Below are 17,936 nucleotides of genomic sequence, written 5' to 3'. Positions count from 1 at the left end.
TAGTACTGATTTCTTATACTAACAGACACCTAATTAGATTCCTGAGCTTAGTTTCCAGGCCTCAGACTTCAAGGCAAGGGCACCACTTCATCGCCATGTTTTGAAACAATCCCCAGGCTTTAACTGATGATGAGATGCAGGCTACTGCAAGCTCCTTTTTTCTCCCCCTTCCTTTGTTTCCCGTTGCTTTCTTTCTCTCACTGTCTCAGCCAATTTTTCAGTCTTTTATTTCTTTGTCTCTCTCCAGAGCCTCATCTGGATCTCAAATCATCTATATCAAAAGACTGAAGGGGTTCTCTGCCTCAATTAAGGGGTGGGCACTGACTCAGAGGAGCATGTAATAGACAGGCTACTGTTGCGAGTTCAGTGCGAAAACTTTGCTACATTTACATTCGCTCTACATGGTTAATGTGATGAAAGAGAGCAGAGACTCGTTTGAAAAGCAGGTTTTCTACTTTCCCAGCAACTATCCCCTGACCATGTTCCCAGCATCTGTTTGATTGGGAGATTTACTTACTGACTACTCTGGCTGAGGATTTGGGCAATCCCAACACAGCTGGTTTGACAGCACAGCAAGAGCTGACAAGGTCATGGTGGTTTAGCTTGGAGGGCAAACTTTCTTACATGAAAATCTTTGTACCACTTGTGCCTTTCTCATATAGCAGATTGTCTGTTTTTTAATGCGTCGGCCCTCCTACTAACTATGAATACCATATGACAGTGTGTACTCTATCATACTTGTATTGCTGTGTTGAAAAATCAGGCTTTGAATCAGGTGTTTGTGAGCTATCATTAAGTTTGTACCGCCCACATTAGCTTGATGATAAGTCAGTGAGGTCGTTTCACATGTCTGTGCACTACTGGCTGTGTATCGTCTCGTCACAGCAGTACTATGGCCCAGCCAACCAGCCCAGTGACTTTCCACCGCCCTTGGATTTTTGGAGATGCTGGGGAACCACAGGTCTCCATGGCAACAAGATTATTACATCACTACTCTCCAGCTGCTGTCGTCAAGCTGGTGTTTGGCCAAGCTCTGCGGCAGCCCAACAGTGACTCCACACACTCATCACACACACGGTCATCACACACCCACACCCGCCCCACACACACACACACTCTCACTCACTCACTCACTCACACATATATTGCTACACATGCCAAAACCCCTCTTAACTCTGCTAACTACAATTGCATGACCACATGTTCAACTGTATCGAGATTTTGATAGGACCTAGTTATTTCCATTTTAATTCTGAGTTTAAAATTTATATATATAAAGTGTGGTTTTTTTTATATATAAAGACAAGAGAACGTGTGTTAAAAGGCAGAGTGCCACCTCCCTTAAACGTCCTGTGTTTGTGTGTTTTGAGCTATTGCACTGCAGTGAGATTATAAAGGGCATTCATGCATTTTTAGCACTATTAATCAGAGCAAAAATGCTAACCATTTGGTGGTTCCAGCATCTTAAATCTGGCTCTTTGCTGCTTTTTTGTCTTACATTCTAGGAAATTAAGTATCTTTGGATTTTGGACTGTTGGTCTTCCAAAAAGGCTGTTTGAGTTTTGGCTCTAGGAAACTGTGATGGCCATTCTGCACCATTTTACAGTGTTTGAATGATCAAATAATTAAATAATTAATCCAGAAAATGATAGGAAGATTAGTTGGAAATAAAAATAATCAACTCTTCTTGAAACTATGTAATGAAGACATCAAGAAAAGAAAAGAAAAGAAAAGAAAAGGGGAATGAAATAAGGAAAAAAATGATAGCAATCAATGTAAAAGAATATATAAGAAGAATATATAATTTATATAATTTTATATAATTTTAACGGAACTAAGAGTGAAAAAAAAAATCCAGATGACCGTAAATTGGGGATGTGTTTGGGCTGTCCTTCTAAGAATCTGTAGCTGTCTTCTCCTCAGGTAGCCTCCTTTACCCCAGTTTGGTTTTCGCCTTGGGGAAGGTTAGTCCTTAAAATGTTTGGCACTCTTTAAATGGGGTTAACAGTCTGTGCTAGCCCAATTTTCAGTGGGCTGGGTCCCTGTGGATGCCTGTGATAGATGGCCACATGAAAGCAACTTACCTACAGCCGGCTGTGATATGCACATGCAGAGGATGAGGTTGTAATCAGTATGAAAAGGTCCATGAGCATCAGGCTTGTCATTTGTGTGGCTCCAAAACCGCTGGCTCCCTTTTCTTAACCTCTCGTCCCTGCCAGCCAGGTTGTTTGGTGTGCAAGAGGGTTGAAAAATCCACTGTGTCCCTCAGCTATGTGATTCATCAAGTTGCCGTTACCGTGGCTGACAGGACAGGACAGGACAGGACAGTGTATCCCAGAAGGCCTTGTGTACTTCCTGCTCCAGCAGAGGTCAAAGTGACCTTGCTGTCTGAGTGAACTCTCCCTGCTCTGGCTGCATTCCCTCAGCTGAACTGAACATTTATGTGTGTGCAGTGTGTCGTAGGTCCTCAGGTCTCACTGGGAGGAGAGAGCTGAGGATGGATGAGATGAGTATCAAGTGAGCTTTGAGTGGAATGAGAGGAGAGAAGGATGAAGAGAGGATGGAGGGGTGAGAGAGAGCCCTTAGGTGAGTCCCACCTGGTTGGTGGTGGCAGTGGTGCATCTACTCAACAAGACTGGAATTTTATACTATACAAAGGAGTAGAATCATATCTACAATAATAATAATATTCATATGTATTTTCAAAATACTGTGTTATCTGTTCGCTCTGTCCGTGAATGTTACTTAGCATCCTCTTGCCCTTACACGTCCAGTCCTTACATAATTCAGGTACATTTTTGAGAAGGTCTAAAATAAGAGTTATGATGTCAGCATATACTGTATATCTGCAGAACGGTCATGGGGGGTGGGAATTAAAAATGTATAAATTGTCAGAAGGTGGTGGATAATGGTGCAGAATGAAAAGGTGAGGTGCAGGCAGATATGTCGAGGGAAAGAGAGAAGCAGGGGGGGAAAAGAGAGGTAAGAAGACAGCAGCAAGGATGAAATAATCATATGATTTTTAAAAAAAAAATCTGAAATAATAAGCAGGCATGTTCACTAGCGAGCAGGATTTCCAACCCGATGAGTTTTCTCTTTGCTCAGTTTTACCTGGCCTTAATGTCAGCATCCGTCAGCAGGATCATGGTCATGTGGGCCAGACTGCAGACATTATGGGCCACTAGAGAGGAGATAAGCCCCAGAAGTGTGGAGATTATCTTGCACCGCTACCCCTGTTACACAAGGCTGCCCATGAGCATAGTCTCAAATAAAAACTGAACAATAATCAATAATCTTTACATGAATATATATGCTGAATTTTGTATTGTGTTTGCACATTTTCGGCTGCTACAATCAATATTTTATATAAACAACTGAACATGGTACACGTTAGGTTATTTGGTGACTCTAAATTGCCCATAGGTGTGAATGTGAGAGCACCCTGCCTCTCACCCAATGACAGCTGGGATATGCTCCAGCCCCACTGCGACCCTAAACGGATAAGTGATGAATGAATGAATTGAACATGGTTGTATTGACAAATTCACCAGTAATTATGACCCAACTTGGTAGACTCCCACAGCTCTTTCAGCATCTTTCAGCTCAGGATTTTGCTTTTACACCCCACTGCTTGACTGTTTTGGTTGACTCTCACTGTTCTCCTCTGAGTCCTTTACAAACACAGCAACTCTGAAAATCTGTTGTGCACTACTCATCGAAAACCAGGCAGAAAATGTTGCTCTGTAACTGCTGGGTGTGTGTAAATAAGCAACTTTTTGCTAACAAGCTCACCAAATAATCACACGTTTCCTCATGTTGAACATGCTGAGGCAGAATTTCTCGCTACAGGATGCATTTCTCCAATCTTTGTGTTTTTGCTTTAGTAGGTGTTTTGTCCTAAGGAGCCACCATACAAGTCCTCTGGTATAATAAATCATAATCCAGCCATGGCACCCAGTTAACCCAGAGCCACGCTGCCCACCTGCTGCAGGTCTCTCTGAGCTAATTCATGTCATGAGTGCCACAGTAATGTGGTCGCCACTAAACAATCAAGTGACCGTCATGATTAAGCCACTGTAATACAGAAACATCCCGACCTAAGCATTTCATTCTGAATGGTAATTATGTGTATTTTTTAATTAGATGAACTTATTTTTTTTAAATAATTCTGGTTAAATCCTGTATTCTCTGCACAACATTCCTCCACTTTATTAAAGTCCTAATTGCAAATTATTAAGTTCAGTAATTATTAACTTTTATTACAGTGGTAGGTTTCAAAAAGTGTAAATTTATATAGTTTGGCGCTCAGCCATTGCGCATCCAATTTTCATATGAGTGGCCTTAGTTTCCCCCTGAAAAATGAGCAAACAGTTCACACTTGCCCACAGCCGTAAGGGAAATAAAAGGGGTGTTAATTATGAAACAAGGTGGCTGCTATTCAATTAATGAAATGTCGCTCATTTGACATCAATTTACAAAGACATTCATCTTAAAACGGATAAATGAGCAGTGATGTCAGAATCCAGAATGACTCCATAAATTAACACATCCCCAAAGTTAATATTTCTAATTTAATATGTATAATATTAATTAATTTTAACAGTGGAGTACCTATTTTGGGCAGGTCAGGGAAGGTCAGAGAACCCCTGGAAAATCATGTGAAAAAGAGGGAAAAGGATGTGAACAATGTGCTGCAATCAATTAACTGCTCTTAATTATGAATATTTTATTGTTTCCTGCCTCATTTGAATTAGCACATATCACAGTTAGATTTCCATTGTAATTTGATGGAAAGTCTGCAAGAGGCTCCACTTTAACAAATCTTTCCTGTTCACCTGAGTCTCCTGTCTCTGGCTCTCCCATTTGAATGAGTGACATCTGACTGAATGAAAAACACTTCAGATTGAAGTAGTTCAACCAGGCTTTGTATGTTGTAGAGCAATTAGCATTCCCCACATTTCCCTCACTGGTGAAATAGGATCTGATGTCTGCAGTTCTAAATTGGTTTGTTTGAAATCAGTGTGGCAAAGTGGTAAAAGATATCCTAAGCCCTTGCCTTGCATCACATGCATGTTCCCCCTTTCTCTCATCTGCACTGTATAGGTTTGCCTCAGCTCATTAATTAATTAGTGTGTTCTGACTTTGCAAAAATGGATGACCCCAGTTTCCAACAGTCCTACCTGAATTTAGAAGGATCGTTAATTTGCTCTTGTGGGCATAAACCACCATTAAAATGCTTATAGTGAATTCTGGCTCTTGTTGGAGAGGAGTGTTGGTTTGTTCAGTATGTGATTAATCAGCGACATTATTCTCATCCAAGGGCGTAATATCCACTGGGGATGTGGGGGGCATGCCTCCCTCATTTTCAAAATGCTAATTTCGTCCTTCTATTTTCACAGTTTTAATTTTATTTATGCTTTTATATCCTTCTAAACAGTATTATCTTACTCCCCAGCTGCTGTAACCCAGATGAGAGAAGCTCTGAGTTGATAAAAATTTGATATACTCATTTGGGTTGCCTGAATTACTACCATGTACTCACTGTAATAAGCGGGATGTGCAGCAGTGAGTAGTTTTGAGCCTTTTTTGACTGGGCTTTCAGGTCTCAGGCAACATATAGGCTGTTCTATATTGTTGGGGAGGTTGTTGAGGCTCCATCTGCCCTGAGAGAAGAACCTGTAGACAGTACTCAGGGCTGAAAATCTGCCACAAATTCATGTTTTTGGGTGATAAAATGTAATTTATGTTTTGCTTTGCAGTTGGACAAGTGTAATACTAATATTATCCCAAAAAAAACCCACCAAAATTGACACTAAAGAAAAGTTCCCTCTTTATGATGCAAATACAACATTATTAAAGGAACAGTTCAACATTTTCTGAAATATGCTACTGAGAGTTAGTAAGGAAGAGGAGATTGATACTACACTCAAATATGTTCAGTGTAATTCATAACTGAAACCAGCAGCTGGTTAGCTTAGTTTAGTGAAAAAAAGCCTTTCAGCACCTCTAAAGGTCACAGATAAACATGTTGCACCTTGTTTGTTCCATTACAAAATTCCTACCAGCATAGCTAAAAACAATACTTTAGTCTGTTTCACAAAGATAGAAAAATTCCTTAAAACTGGTTCACTTTCCTGAAGAGCAATAAAGTAGTTTTGACATGTCTTTTGTGTAAATAATGGCAGCAAAAATCCATTTTTCAAGCAATAGTTTCATGCATTGCCAAGGCACTAGTTATTATGTTTCCTGTGTGTTTGGACAATCTGTTTGTCAGTCATGCTTCTGCTCCCCTCCATGGTCAGCCAGGCTAAAGACATTTAGAATGTCTCTAAAAGTCAATTACCAACTCAAAGGATCAATAATTGCTCTGTTCTTTACAGAGAACAGAGACTAATAATGATACCGAGGCCTCAAAACCCAATTTTCTCTCAATTAATCTATGTTTTGTTGAGCAGACTTGATCCGAGTCTGGTGGGCTATTTCACACCAAAATTCACATCATTTGTTCATTTGACATTTGTTCAATATTGCAACAGTGAAACAATGATGAATGTTTAGCAAGGCTGACTATTACAAAGAAACACTGCAGCTCTTGCCTTAAGGACCTCATGTTTTATTTGAGTGTACTCAGTTTACAGGATGCACATGCTGGACAGCAACAATCCTGCATACATCAACTGTTCACTTTGAGATGAAACATTAATGCTCATGCAGACATTGATGGCATAGACGTCTGGCTTAAATAGGGCTTCTTTATGTGCCAGTCATCCTTACTAAAATGCAGCGCATGTAGAGGCCTGTTACACTTGAGATTTGGCAACACGTGACCTCAGCAGTCAGCTGCCGTTTAGCGCTCCCCTCCTCTCCTCCTTAGTGCATAGCAAGAGTGGTACTGGAGCTTTTAATTGAAAGACTTGTGCAGGAAGTATCTCTCCTTAATGAAGTGTTTTCACTCTCACTCCTTAGCCAGGTACGTGAGCTCAGCTGCAGATCTTCCTTCCACTCTCACAGAACAACGCTGGGACACAGGGGACACAGGGTCAGAAATTAGTTAAGGCCTCAAATCTTTTGTTAAAAATTCCTCAGGTCAGAGAAGTTGTTGCTGTCGATGTTTACTTTTCACATTGTTCTATGCAAGTATTGAAGAAAACCTTGGCCACTAAAGAACAGCAGAAACAAGCTGTAAACACAACACTGACATATCATCACCTGATAAAAATGATGAAAATTGTTAGCAAACAGTTGCCTGTTTACACATCAAGGAGACGCAGTGCAACATTAGCATTCATTTGGAGTGTTTCTGTCTACCTGTTAAATACAGGTCCAGTGTTCACTCTGTTTTAGCTCTGCTCTTGGTCTGTACCAAATCCTGAGGATATTAACTGGCTCCTTGGCTGCTAAACGTGTCACTATGTTCACCAGCTATTTGCTTTGTCTGTCTGCTGCCTGGTGCTGACCAGGTAAGGAAAGGTTGATTTAGTGAGAGAGAACCACAACAGAAGAGTTCTTGTTGTTATGGTTGTGTTTTTTATTACTTATAATATCATCTGATTTGTTAATACACAGTAAAGCCGTGGTTCCCATGCAGGGTGGGGGTGGGACTGCCCCAGGATGTCCCAGAAAAAGTCAAAGGCGTCACCAGATGCTTAAAGCGAGTACTTTCTGTTAATTTCTGTTACGCATAATTATGTGACATGTTTTTAGTGTTGTGCTTCTTTCTTGTGAAATAGCACATACTTCTACCTCTGCAGGGCCCAAAAAACCCAAACCCTTCAAATGAAACAGTCAGTGTAAAAATTATCCCACTTTGGTTGATCTGCTCACCAATCTTGCTAAGAGCCATCACAAGTGGACATTGTGAGGTTTAGAATCATTTAAAAAAAAAAAAAAAAAAATTATTTAACCGTGCAGAATCCCAAAAGGTTGATGACGACTAATAAGGCACAGATGGCGTGTGGTCATAGTTAAAGCACATATGTAATACAGTAAAAAATCCTATCACGCTGGCCCTTTGTCTCTTAAATCCCCTTATTTTTGCTCCTGGCTCAGTAAAGACAAATACTCGGGGGGGGGGTGGACTGCTCACTCTTGTATTGGATGCTGGTTTGGCAGAGGTTGCCTGCGCTGTGCTGTTTACCCATGTTAGCACCGCTTACAATGCCCTACAAGGAGAAGCTGGCATGACTGTTGGGTTTAGCCGGGCATGTGCCCTCAGAGGAGGCTTAGCTCACACTGGGGCAGCAGGTACCGCCAAGTGAAATGAGTCGGCTTGGCCCTCTCTGCGATTGTGTCTTTAAAAATGAAAAATTCCAGCTCTGCAGTCTAACCTGCAGCTCTGGTCAGGATGACCTGCTGCATCAAGCTGCACTTTAGGCTTCAGGCTCGCTCCGGAAGCCTTGTAAATTGTCAGTCAGTCAGTGTTGGTTTAAAAGGCAAATAAAAGCTTCACAAGGTGAGGGGCTAAGCTACCAGCGCAGGAAGACAAGTAACAACATAAATTGTCAAACAGACAGAGAAAAACTCTTAGCGTGCTGCTGCTGCTGCTCTCTGGGATGGCATCCCATCCTTGAACTGTCTGTCTTGTCGAACATAACGTCTGGGCGCAGACATAAACAATCTGAATCATGGCTTGAGCTTCTTTTTTTTTCCTTCCTGCCAGTGTGGTTTGCGCGTGAGGAGTGTGTTGTTGAGCTGCGGGCTGTGTGACAGGAATAAGAACGACTCCTGGCTGTCCTCTCAGGGGCTCAGTGAATCTCTGCAGCTCTGCAGCTAATTGTCTCCAGCGCTGTGTGTCGGCATCCTGAATGCTGCAGCAGTGTTGTTCCTGTCACAGGCTGCTGTTTTGCCTCTGGTGGAAATGGGGGAGGTGCTGCCTCACCTGTGAGGATTTGAAAAGCAGGTAATATAAGGAAAATAATTATTTTTAAGAACTGAAACATTAACTTTCTCCTAAATGTCTGCTTCAAGTGTTTTTCTTTATTTCTATTAAATGAAATCAACAATCTCACAATGACTTCCAGACAACTAACAGGAATCAGGGGGCTCACTAATTATCTTCCTTTAATCCCAGGACTTTCTCATAAGATCCCCTGTGGTCTTATGTGTGTGTGCAAATGTATGTATACGTTATCGAGTGCATGCATGTGCTACCTTAACTACTATATTGTCTCTGAGTTTCTATACTTGTATTTGTGTGTGTGTGTGTCTCAGTCCCAGAGGTCTCTCCAGCTCCACTGTCATTAAATGAGACCAGTTTTATCCTTATTATCCTTGCACCCTGGAACTGACCGGTCCCTGCGAGTAGCATGGTGATTGGGGTAAAATAAATGTGTTGCAGTCCATCCCAGACCTCATGTCGCAAACCTAATCTGGCTCTTACTTGGCAGCAGTGTTAAACCTCATACCTTAAATGATGATTTAAGATTAGAAAAAGCCAGGAGATGGAACAATATTTCAAACCAATTTCCACCATACCGAGTGGTGTTTTGCAAACTGGATCTGAATCATGTTAAATTTATGACTGGGTAGATGTTTTGTCAGTTCACCCAGCAGAGAAGCAAACAGCCCTGCTTGTCAGCTTAAATGATTGTATGCATCCACCTGTGATGGGAAAACATCATTGGCTCCAAACATCATCTCTCTCCACCTCTGTCTTGTTACATTCTTAATTCAAAAGGAAAAGAAAAACACCCACTAACTGCTACTGAATGATGTTTTCGAGATGAAATGTAGTCACACTACATCAGTGTAACTGATGGCTGTTATACGTATGCTGGCTTTTTGTCTCTGCGTTTCCTTTAGTTATCTGAACATTACTGAATGTGTATGCGTTTATTTCCGGCTGGCACGCTCGCTGCGTTGCAACTGGGCTGCATTTCAATGACTCAGCAAAACTCCCTTTTTTTCCTGGCTTCCATTGCATCCCTCTTGATATGTGCAGGCCACTGTGACTGTGTATGCTGCCAGCAAACTTAACTTTGAAACTGCTGTTCACATGGACTCCAGCGGTGTGTGTGTGTGTGTTTTCCAGTGCATTGTCCATGCCATTACACAGAGGGCTGCCATGACTGAGTGTAATTAGTCAGTAGTTTTGGTAAAAGGAAGAAGGGAGAAGGAGATGTTCGCTGTTCCAAAGACTGACGAGAGTAAAGGCAGTACATCAGAACTATACACCACTCAATACACGCTTTAACAGATTAAATGTTTTCGGGATTTGTGCCAGAATAAAATCAAACAAACAAACAAAACCTAATGGAAATCATTTCCTGAAATAACATCATAGTCCAAAAACACTGCCAATATGAAACTGGAATCAAAATGTTAAGACTGAGTCATCTTCGTTTCTGTTTATTATCCATGATTGATTGCTCTGTGGTTATTAACTGAATTTTATCTGGCAAAATCTTTCCAGTAAATGAATTTCTTCATATTGTGTATGTTATTAAATCATCACTCCTCAGGTTTGCTGTAAATTAAACTGTAGATTCAAATATTTTTGCACACCAATGCACAATATAGAGTATCAGTAAGCCATAAATATGAGTCAGACCAGTTCATCATGGGGAGGGGACTGCCCCCCCACCACCACCCCCCTTTCACTTTTCAAAATTCCGTTTTTGTCCCCTGCACTCTCATAGTTAAAGTATCTTTTTTTGTTTCTGAAGTTTTCCTAAACATTGCTCTGCTGTCCAGCAGCCACAGTCCAGATAAAAGAGGATGTTAGATGATAAAAATGTTGACACGCTCATTTGAGTCACCTTCAGTTTGTGCTGTGCACTCACCGCAATAAGCCTGTCAGGCAGCAGTGTGGTGCAGTGAGGACTTTCAAGACTTTTTGCCCTGGGTTCTGCCTCTCAGGCTACCAACACACACACACACACACACACACACACACAAATATATATATATGTAAAGGATACAGAGGTTACAGACTAATGTCAGGGTCAGTTCATTGTAGATTCACAGATCTACAAACATACTTCTTAAAAAGTTTTATAGAATTTGTGAACTTGTGCTAATTTTCTATTTTTGGTAGGACGACATGGTGAGTGCTCATCAAAAGCTCTTCTGCTAATGGAGTCCAGCAGGCTGAATATATTGACATGATGTGACTAGACTTACATGTAGTTATATGAGGTAGTTTGCAGTAACTCTTGTCACCAGAGATATTTGATTCTGACGCTGGAGATGTAATGTGACAGAGCTGGATAACGGCAAGAGCGGCAAAGAGAAGGCAATGAAAGGCTGCTGAACTCATCTCGGGACACTGGCACGTATCTGGGAATGCAAGTCACTGAATGTTGATGTTGTACTCTAAAAAAAATTAGCTGTGTCTGTGTCTGCACCTGCTAACACTTAGATTTTACAGGCTTTAACGTTATAGGTTCCATGTAAGTCTGCATTGGGGGATGTAATTGCTGTGAGGTGCTGGATAAAGACAGCTGGCAGTGTCCCTGTTGGGGTGATTTGATTTAGTAGGAAAAGCATAAAAATTGTGCCTCAATCCGTCCAAAGCACGTAAAATGCCTTTTTTCTCCAGTCTCTACTTGCAGCATATTGGGCAGAAGCAATATACTTCTCTATCTTCCAGTGCTCTTTATGCATAGATCCCACAGTCTGTGTTCATGACCTGGTCTGCCTTTACTTTGATCCCATGACACATCTATGATTATTTTTCTCTCTCTCATTGTCATTTGTACACCACCTTTTCCTCTCACCAATGATATTAACATATCCCACTGTTAAATGTTTCAGGGACCGCAGGAGAGACTTGGGTATGACATTGTCCTTTTGTGTGTTGCTCTAACAGACAATGAAGGGAATAAAACCAGTACTTCATAAAGTGCAAGTTTCATCTTAAAATACATCATTTGACAAACTTTAAAAGCCTAGTTGAAAAGGTTATACTTTCGTAGCGCTGCCCTTCGGCAGACGGAGCAGTCTTTTGAAACAAGAGGTTGGAAATGTGGATAACAGCTCAGCGGGAGGAAAGACAGGCTTTGATAGTGCTTCTTTATCCTGCAGGCACCTGCTCGGACACAGAACCTTTCTTGTTCAAGACCTTATATTCCTTTGTCTCTACCAGGTTTCAACTTTGAAACAAAGTTTCTAATTCCCAGTAATGCAAATTTTTAAGGACTAATGTAGCATAACCCAACTTGCAATCAGGAGGGCTACTTTTCCTCTACACACTTACTTTCTAGTTGTAGAGAAAGGAGACTTTCCATTGCTGTCAGTTTCATTCATTGTCAGCTGTCATTCCACTGTTCACATTAGAGCCTGATCTTTCTACACAGTATCAGTAGATTCTCATCATCATCTGCCTTCAGCCACTCTACTATATATGTGCCTCATGTCTCAGGGTCTAATTGCTGAAAACAGTTTTCTGTTCACTCAGTCAGGCAATTAAAATGTGATTCACCTGTCACAATTTTCACATCACCAGCATCACTACAGCGCATTGACATTTTTGTGGCAGTGAAATGGACTTTTAGTATTTTTGTTCCATGTGATGTGAGACTAGTGGGAAGGTGGGAGGACAAAGTGCAACAAGATGAGAGTTCAACAGAGTGACTCCTGGTGAAAAGTTGGTATTTTGCTGATAATTGGGTTTTTGACATTGACTTTGAGAAAAAATGTCAAAGGAGCCAAGCTTGATTTTTGCACTGTGTAATTCATAATCGGATAATTTGATGATTTCTCTCAGCATTTTGTACGTGTTCTGCCAGGTTATACAGGTTAAACCCCTAGGCCACATAGATGCATTTTAGAGAGATAAGTCAAATTCCACAACTCTTTGTGCACACTTTCAGATTATTAAGGAGAATTATCACTTTATGAAACAATTTAATCATCATCAATCACTGTACTGTTGAACAATTTCTGTGCTTTCAATAATCACGTGAAAATAAACATTCAGATAGTCACCATCCCTGTGATGTTGTGCATTTGCAAATATTCTTTTTCTCACAGACTGCACTCGTCTTTCATTTGGTGAACCATTTTTGTCATCAGCTATTTTGAGCTGCCTGAAAGGACACCTAACAATCACACCCACTGATTTATTTTCTTCGTAAGCAAACCAATTTGTACATGCTGCAGTGTGCATGGACTCATCATTGTTGTCCCTGTCCCTTGTCTGACCTTCTGGTCTTTGAAATTCTCTTAGTAGTTGATGGTGTAATCTGAAGTTTCTCAAAATGAAGACCTTATATAGAAAAAAGTTTTTCTTTCTTTTCAATTTATTGTAATTTTTCCTGTTCCTCACATTGGGCCCCCTGCAACAATATCTTCAGTACTTGTGAATCAAGAAACCCGCCGTTGAGAGTTGTAAAATAAACTACCAGCATGTTTCATCTGCTTAGGTATAAATCATCAGGCCATTTTCTTGATTTCCAACTCTGCAAGTACAAATGATTTCAGTCACATGATTACAAAATGTTTATTGTGTTTGATATAGGCTGTGGGAAAAGAGAGCTTTCTTGGATGTTTTACTACAGTATGAGCTTGTTGTTCTCTATCGTCCCCCCCTGACATTCTTATTTGAGCACACACCTCCATGAGGTTCAGAATCTCATACTGAATGATGCACTCTCAAGCTGCATTTTCACATTTGCGTGCATGCAGTGTTAAAGGTTATGTGTGGGTGGTTAATCACTGCTGATGTGCTGAGGTTATATGGATGAGATGAATACAGCAGAAGGCTGTACATGCCTGCAGGTTAAAACTTTGGAAAGCACAATATTGTAGCATTGTGTGTACGACAGGGTTGTTGAGGAGAGAATTTTGAACAAGACAAAGCATCAGATATTCAAGAAGAAAGAGTTGATGTGATTGAGGTTTTCAGAATAGGGGAATTATAGATTTGTTGTCACTAAAGACAATCCTCTAATCTGTAGTTAAGACATTCTCACCTCACTACATGAAACTACTGCTCATGAATACTCCATCTGTGTCTGTGACTTCTAATGTAAACTAAGCTGTTCAAATAGGGATTGTTTGCCTGCAAGGTGGCCATTTCTCTCAACGGTAATGGTGTGGGCAGTTGTTCTGCTAAGAAAACTACCCTCAACAGAAATTTAGATTGGTTTATAGTCGTTAAAAATTTAGAGAGAGTAAACATCAATTCATTGTGCTCCATAGTGGATAGTTTATCCAGATTTATAAAGGGTGATAGTTGGAATGTGAGGTGTTTCTTTGCTTCCCATTAAAGTTTATATTTGAGAACATATCAGTAAACCAAGAGAACAAGCAAGCTATTAAGAATCCAGAGTCACAGAAATAACGATTGTTTGAAATGGTCTGTTTGTCTTATGGCATTTAGCAGTGTTCCCATAAATCACATGGTCCCTGAGCAAGTGGAGGTCACACATTCGTACATGCTTTTGGGGCATAAAGCAAACACACACACACACACACACACACACAAACTTGTGCTTCTATCTTTTTGAGGACTAGCCCCCATACATTAACCTTAACAATCACAACCAAATGCCTAACCCCAAACCTATTATACATCTAAGTACAACTTGAACCCTAAAAGTAACTCTTAACCCACAAACAGCACTTTGAAGGTGTGTCAGAGCGTAAGGACCAGCCAAAATGTCCTCCCTTTCCCAAAATGTCCTCAAGCCCCCAGAAAGATAGAAGTACAAGTACAAACACACACACACACTCTCTCTCTCTCTCTCTCTCTCTTTCGCTCTCTCTCTCTCGTATCTTTGCAGCCAATGTGCTTCACTCTGCTTGTCTTTTTGTAGTAAGAAGTGTGAGTTTGTGACTTTTAACAAACAAAATGCAGCTTTTCTCAGGTTTCTTGTTTTAGCTGACTTTATCAACAGATCGGTACAAGAGGGAAGCTGTTTTACTGCTGCTCTGGCTCAGTTTTCCATTCACAAAATCATTCTGGCACCATCCTGAGTGTTATGACAGCGCACTGACGGTCACATTGTCCCCAAAGGAGATAAACCAATTCATCCAAGTGTGCTCATGGTGCATTCTGGGGAGTATGAGGAAATAATGAAAAACCTTTTAGTGAGGAGGATGCATCGCCAGTACATTGTCTGAGGGTGTGTCTGAGTGTGTGCACACCATCTGGTACTTTGACGAAATAAGATAATGATACGTCATGTGCATGTGCAAGAAGAGCCTTAAGATAGATGGGCCTAAGTGCCTGGTGTGTGTGTGTGTGTGTGTGTGTGAGAGAGAACTGTAAAACACCACACTGCCCTTCTGAATCCTTGTCTGGATGCAAGTGCAGCAGATGCAGGGCGCCTCCTCCTATCATAGGCCATGATCAGTAACACATTTGACCTGCTCGCTGCTCGGTCAGGGCCACAGTATTGCCTGTTAGCACTTTTTACAGAACGAACCACTGTCTGTGGTGTCAGAGCTCAAAGCTTTTGTTACACTCCTGCCCTTCGGTGCTGCTTGCAGCGTGCAGCCAAGGTGTTTCCAGAGAGAAATATTTGTGTTTTTACAAAATATAAAACTGTGTCTTGAGGTCATTGTTGATTGTTCTGTTCTGCATGACACATTTAATGTGCAGCTGAAAGCTTTCTCTTTGGTCATCTTTCAAACAGTGTATTATTGGGTTGTTCACTCACTAATTTGACCACAATCTTACACAGTGAATCTTATCGCTTACCTTTTCACGGTGAGCCAAATGGTTAGTGAGCCAAGTAATAACATCTATGCATTAGCAAAGCTCCTTGAGCTAATCTCTTAAATGGACTGCCATTATAGGGCCCAGGAAGCTGAGTAATTGTTGGGTAAAGTGACCTCTAGGCATTTACTGCAGTTAGCCTCCTCTCAGTAGTTAAACCACTTATTTCTGCCACTTTGCATGAATGAAAAAACCTAGAAGCCGTCACCACCAGTCTTTTTCAATTGGCCCTAGAAGGAACTGCATCAAGGCAACTAATCTATTTATTCATTAGTTTGCCTATTCTGTAGTTTGTTAATAAATCCTTTCACAAATGTGCCACAATGAATAAGTCGCTAGGTACGGTGCATTTCTGCTTTAGCCAACAAATCACTCTTTATTTGACTGGATTTATTTTTTATAACATCATTGCATAACAAGTGTCACAGAAGAACTGCTGCTGCTGCTGCTGCTGGATGCAAGTGAAATAGACATGAAAACAGACATCTATTTCACTTGCATTTCACTTGCATCTCTTAACATCTGAAAAAGCATGGTTAGTGCTGGATTCCTTGTCACTTGCGATTTATTGTTTTAGAGAAAAGCCCTGTGACTGATGTTACTGGTTGTGGCATTGTTCTCAAAAACGTGTATTAAAGTAGATTGTTCAGACTCGAGATTAATCCATACCTTCATGCTAAACTATACTGTTTAATAATCTTAACATGTTAAATGTGATAATGAGCCACATTAAACAATTTTATCTATTGCTAATTATCAAAATTGAAGTCTTATTAGCCACTGTGAGCAGAACTGACGCATAAGGGTTTGTAGTTTAATTTTTAATTGGTCCTTTTTTGTTTAGTTCTTCTTGGTTAGTGGATAGTGCTGGTCTGATTCAAGTGGGTGTTGACTTGATAATCTTAAAATGTTTAGGTGATAAAGATTAAGGATTATTGCACTGTTATGCTCTCTGCCATCTATGTTTTCTACCTGCCTTGTACTCCTCTGGTGACCTTCTCTCCACTCTCGGGCCAGCCAAGTGCACAAGCTGTTGGTGTCCTTAACAAGACATTAAGTAGAACAAATAGCATTTAGCAGCCAGACCCTCCTTCTGCCATTTGGTTGTAGGATCAGATTACAAATTGAAATAAAGGCAGTCCTGTAAATTCCCCATCAAATCCATGCCCCAAACATTTTTGGCACTGTAGCAACTTTGCTGTAGGGAATAGAGTGCCATGAAATCTGCTGCTGCTGCAAAGTTCAGTTTGTTGAGTTGCGAACACGTCTCTGCTAATATCTGTCACAATCACAGGGGCTCCTGAACGAACCAGCTTACCATCATTATGCATGCAAGACAATATTATACTGTCAACATAATTGGACTGAAGATGAATGATGGGTTATTTTTTGTTTACCCAGTTTTTATTTGAGTGCGAGCCCTGCTGTAATGAGCTTTCTATTGAGGTCTGTCTGAGGCGTCTGTGAGTCTTCTAGCACCGTTTTACACCCTGACAGATACCAGATGGTGCAGGTATCGGGTGTGTCACTTTGCAGTGATGCTTAAACTACACTAAGGGAAACACACCTGATACAATGACAAAACAGATTACGCTATTGTCGTTCTACCATAAATTAAGTTTGGTCTTCTTGATCTCAGTAACAAACATGAATTGCAGGTGTAGTGGTTAGTAATTGCAGTTGTATGTTTATATGAGCTCCGACACTAAAATGAGTGTTGTGCAGAAAACCTGAGAATAAGAAAGTGTGGAGGACATTATATTTCCATTTGCAAAAAGTCTCTTGTGAACAGGAGCAATGTTCTAGATTTTTGGCACAGTTTAGTGAATCCAATTTAGAGTGTCACCTCATTTCTTAAAAGGCTCAGTTCAGAATGACAGCAATATTTTAATGGGAGACAAAATACATGATAGTAATATCTTGAGGCCACAGTTGTCTCCAGTGCTTTTTGGAAGTGGAAATGACATCACTGTTGATCAATACTATACATGAAATATATATAATACACAGGAACATGACCTTTAAATTATTTCTGATTATATTATGCTTTCAGAGTGATGAATGTGATATTATAGTTAGAAAGGGCCTTTTCACATCAATTTTTAAAAACATGTTTAAGTTCATAATTTGTGAAGATTGACACTAAAATAACTGCAAAACTAAAACTTTGTTTTATTCAGCTAAACACATGCATATATTTTTCTACAGTTGATGTATTACAGATAAGCTGTAGGCGAAGTTGAATCGTGCTTTCTATCAGCTAAAATAGCAT

At 40.5% G+C, this 17,936-nt stretch overlaps 1 protein-coding gene across 2 annotated transcripts in view; it reads left to right on the top strand.

Annotated features, from left to right (window-relative positions):
• The window catches only part of frmd5b (FERM domain containing 5b), a 67,277-nt gene that overhangs the window by 17,960 nt on the left and 31,381 nt on the right, over positions 1–17,936 (top strand). The gene's annotated exons all lie outside the window — the stretch shown is intronic.

Source organism: Lates calcarifer, linkage group LG2 (genome assembly GCF_001640805.2).
Source record: "Lates calcarifer isolate ASB-BC8 linkage group LG2, TLL_Latcal_v3, whole genome shotgun sequence".
In the NCBI taxonomy this organism is placed as follows: domain Eukaryota; kingdom Metazoa; phylum Chordata; class Actinopteri; family Centropomidae; genus Lates; species Lates calcarifer.
Note: the sequence above shows the minus strand (reverse complement) of the source record. Positions and strands in the feature narration are given on the sequence as shown.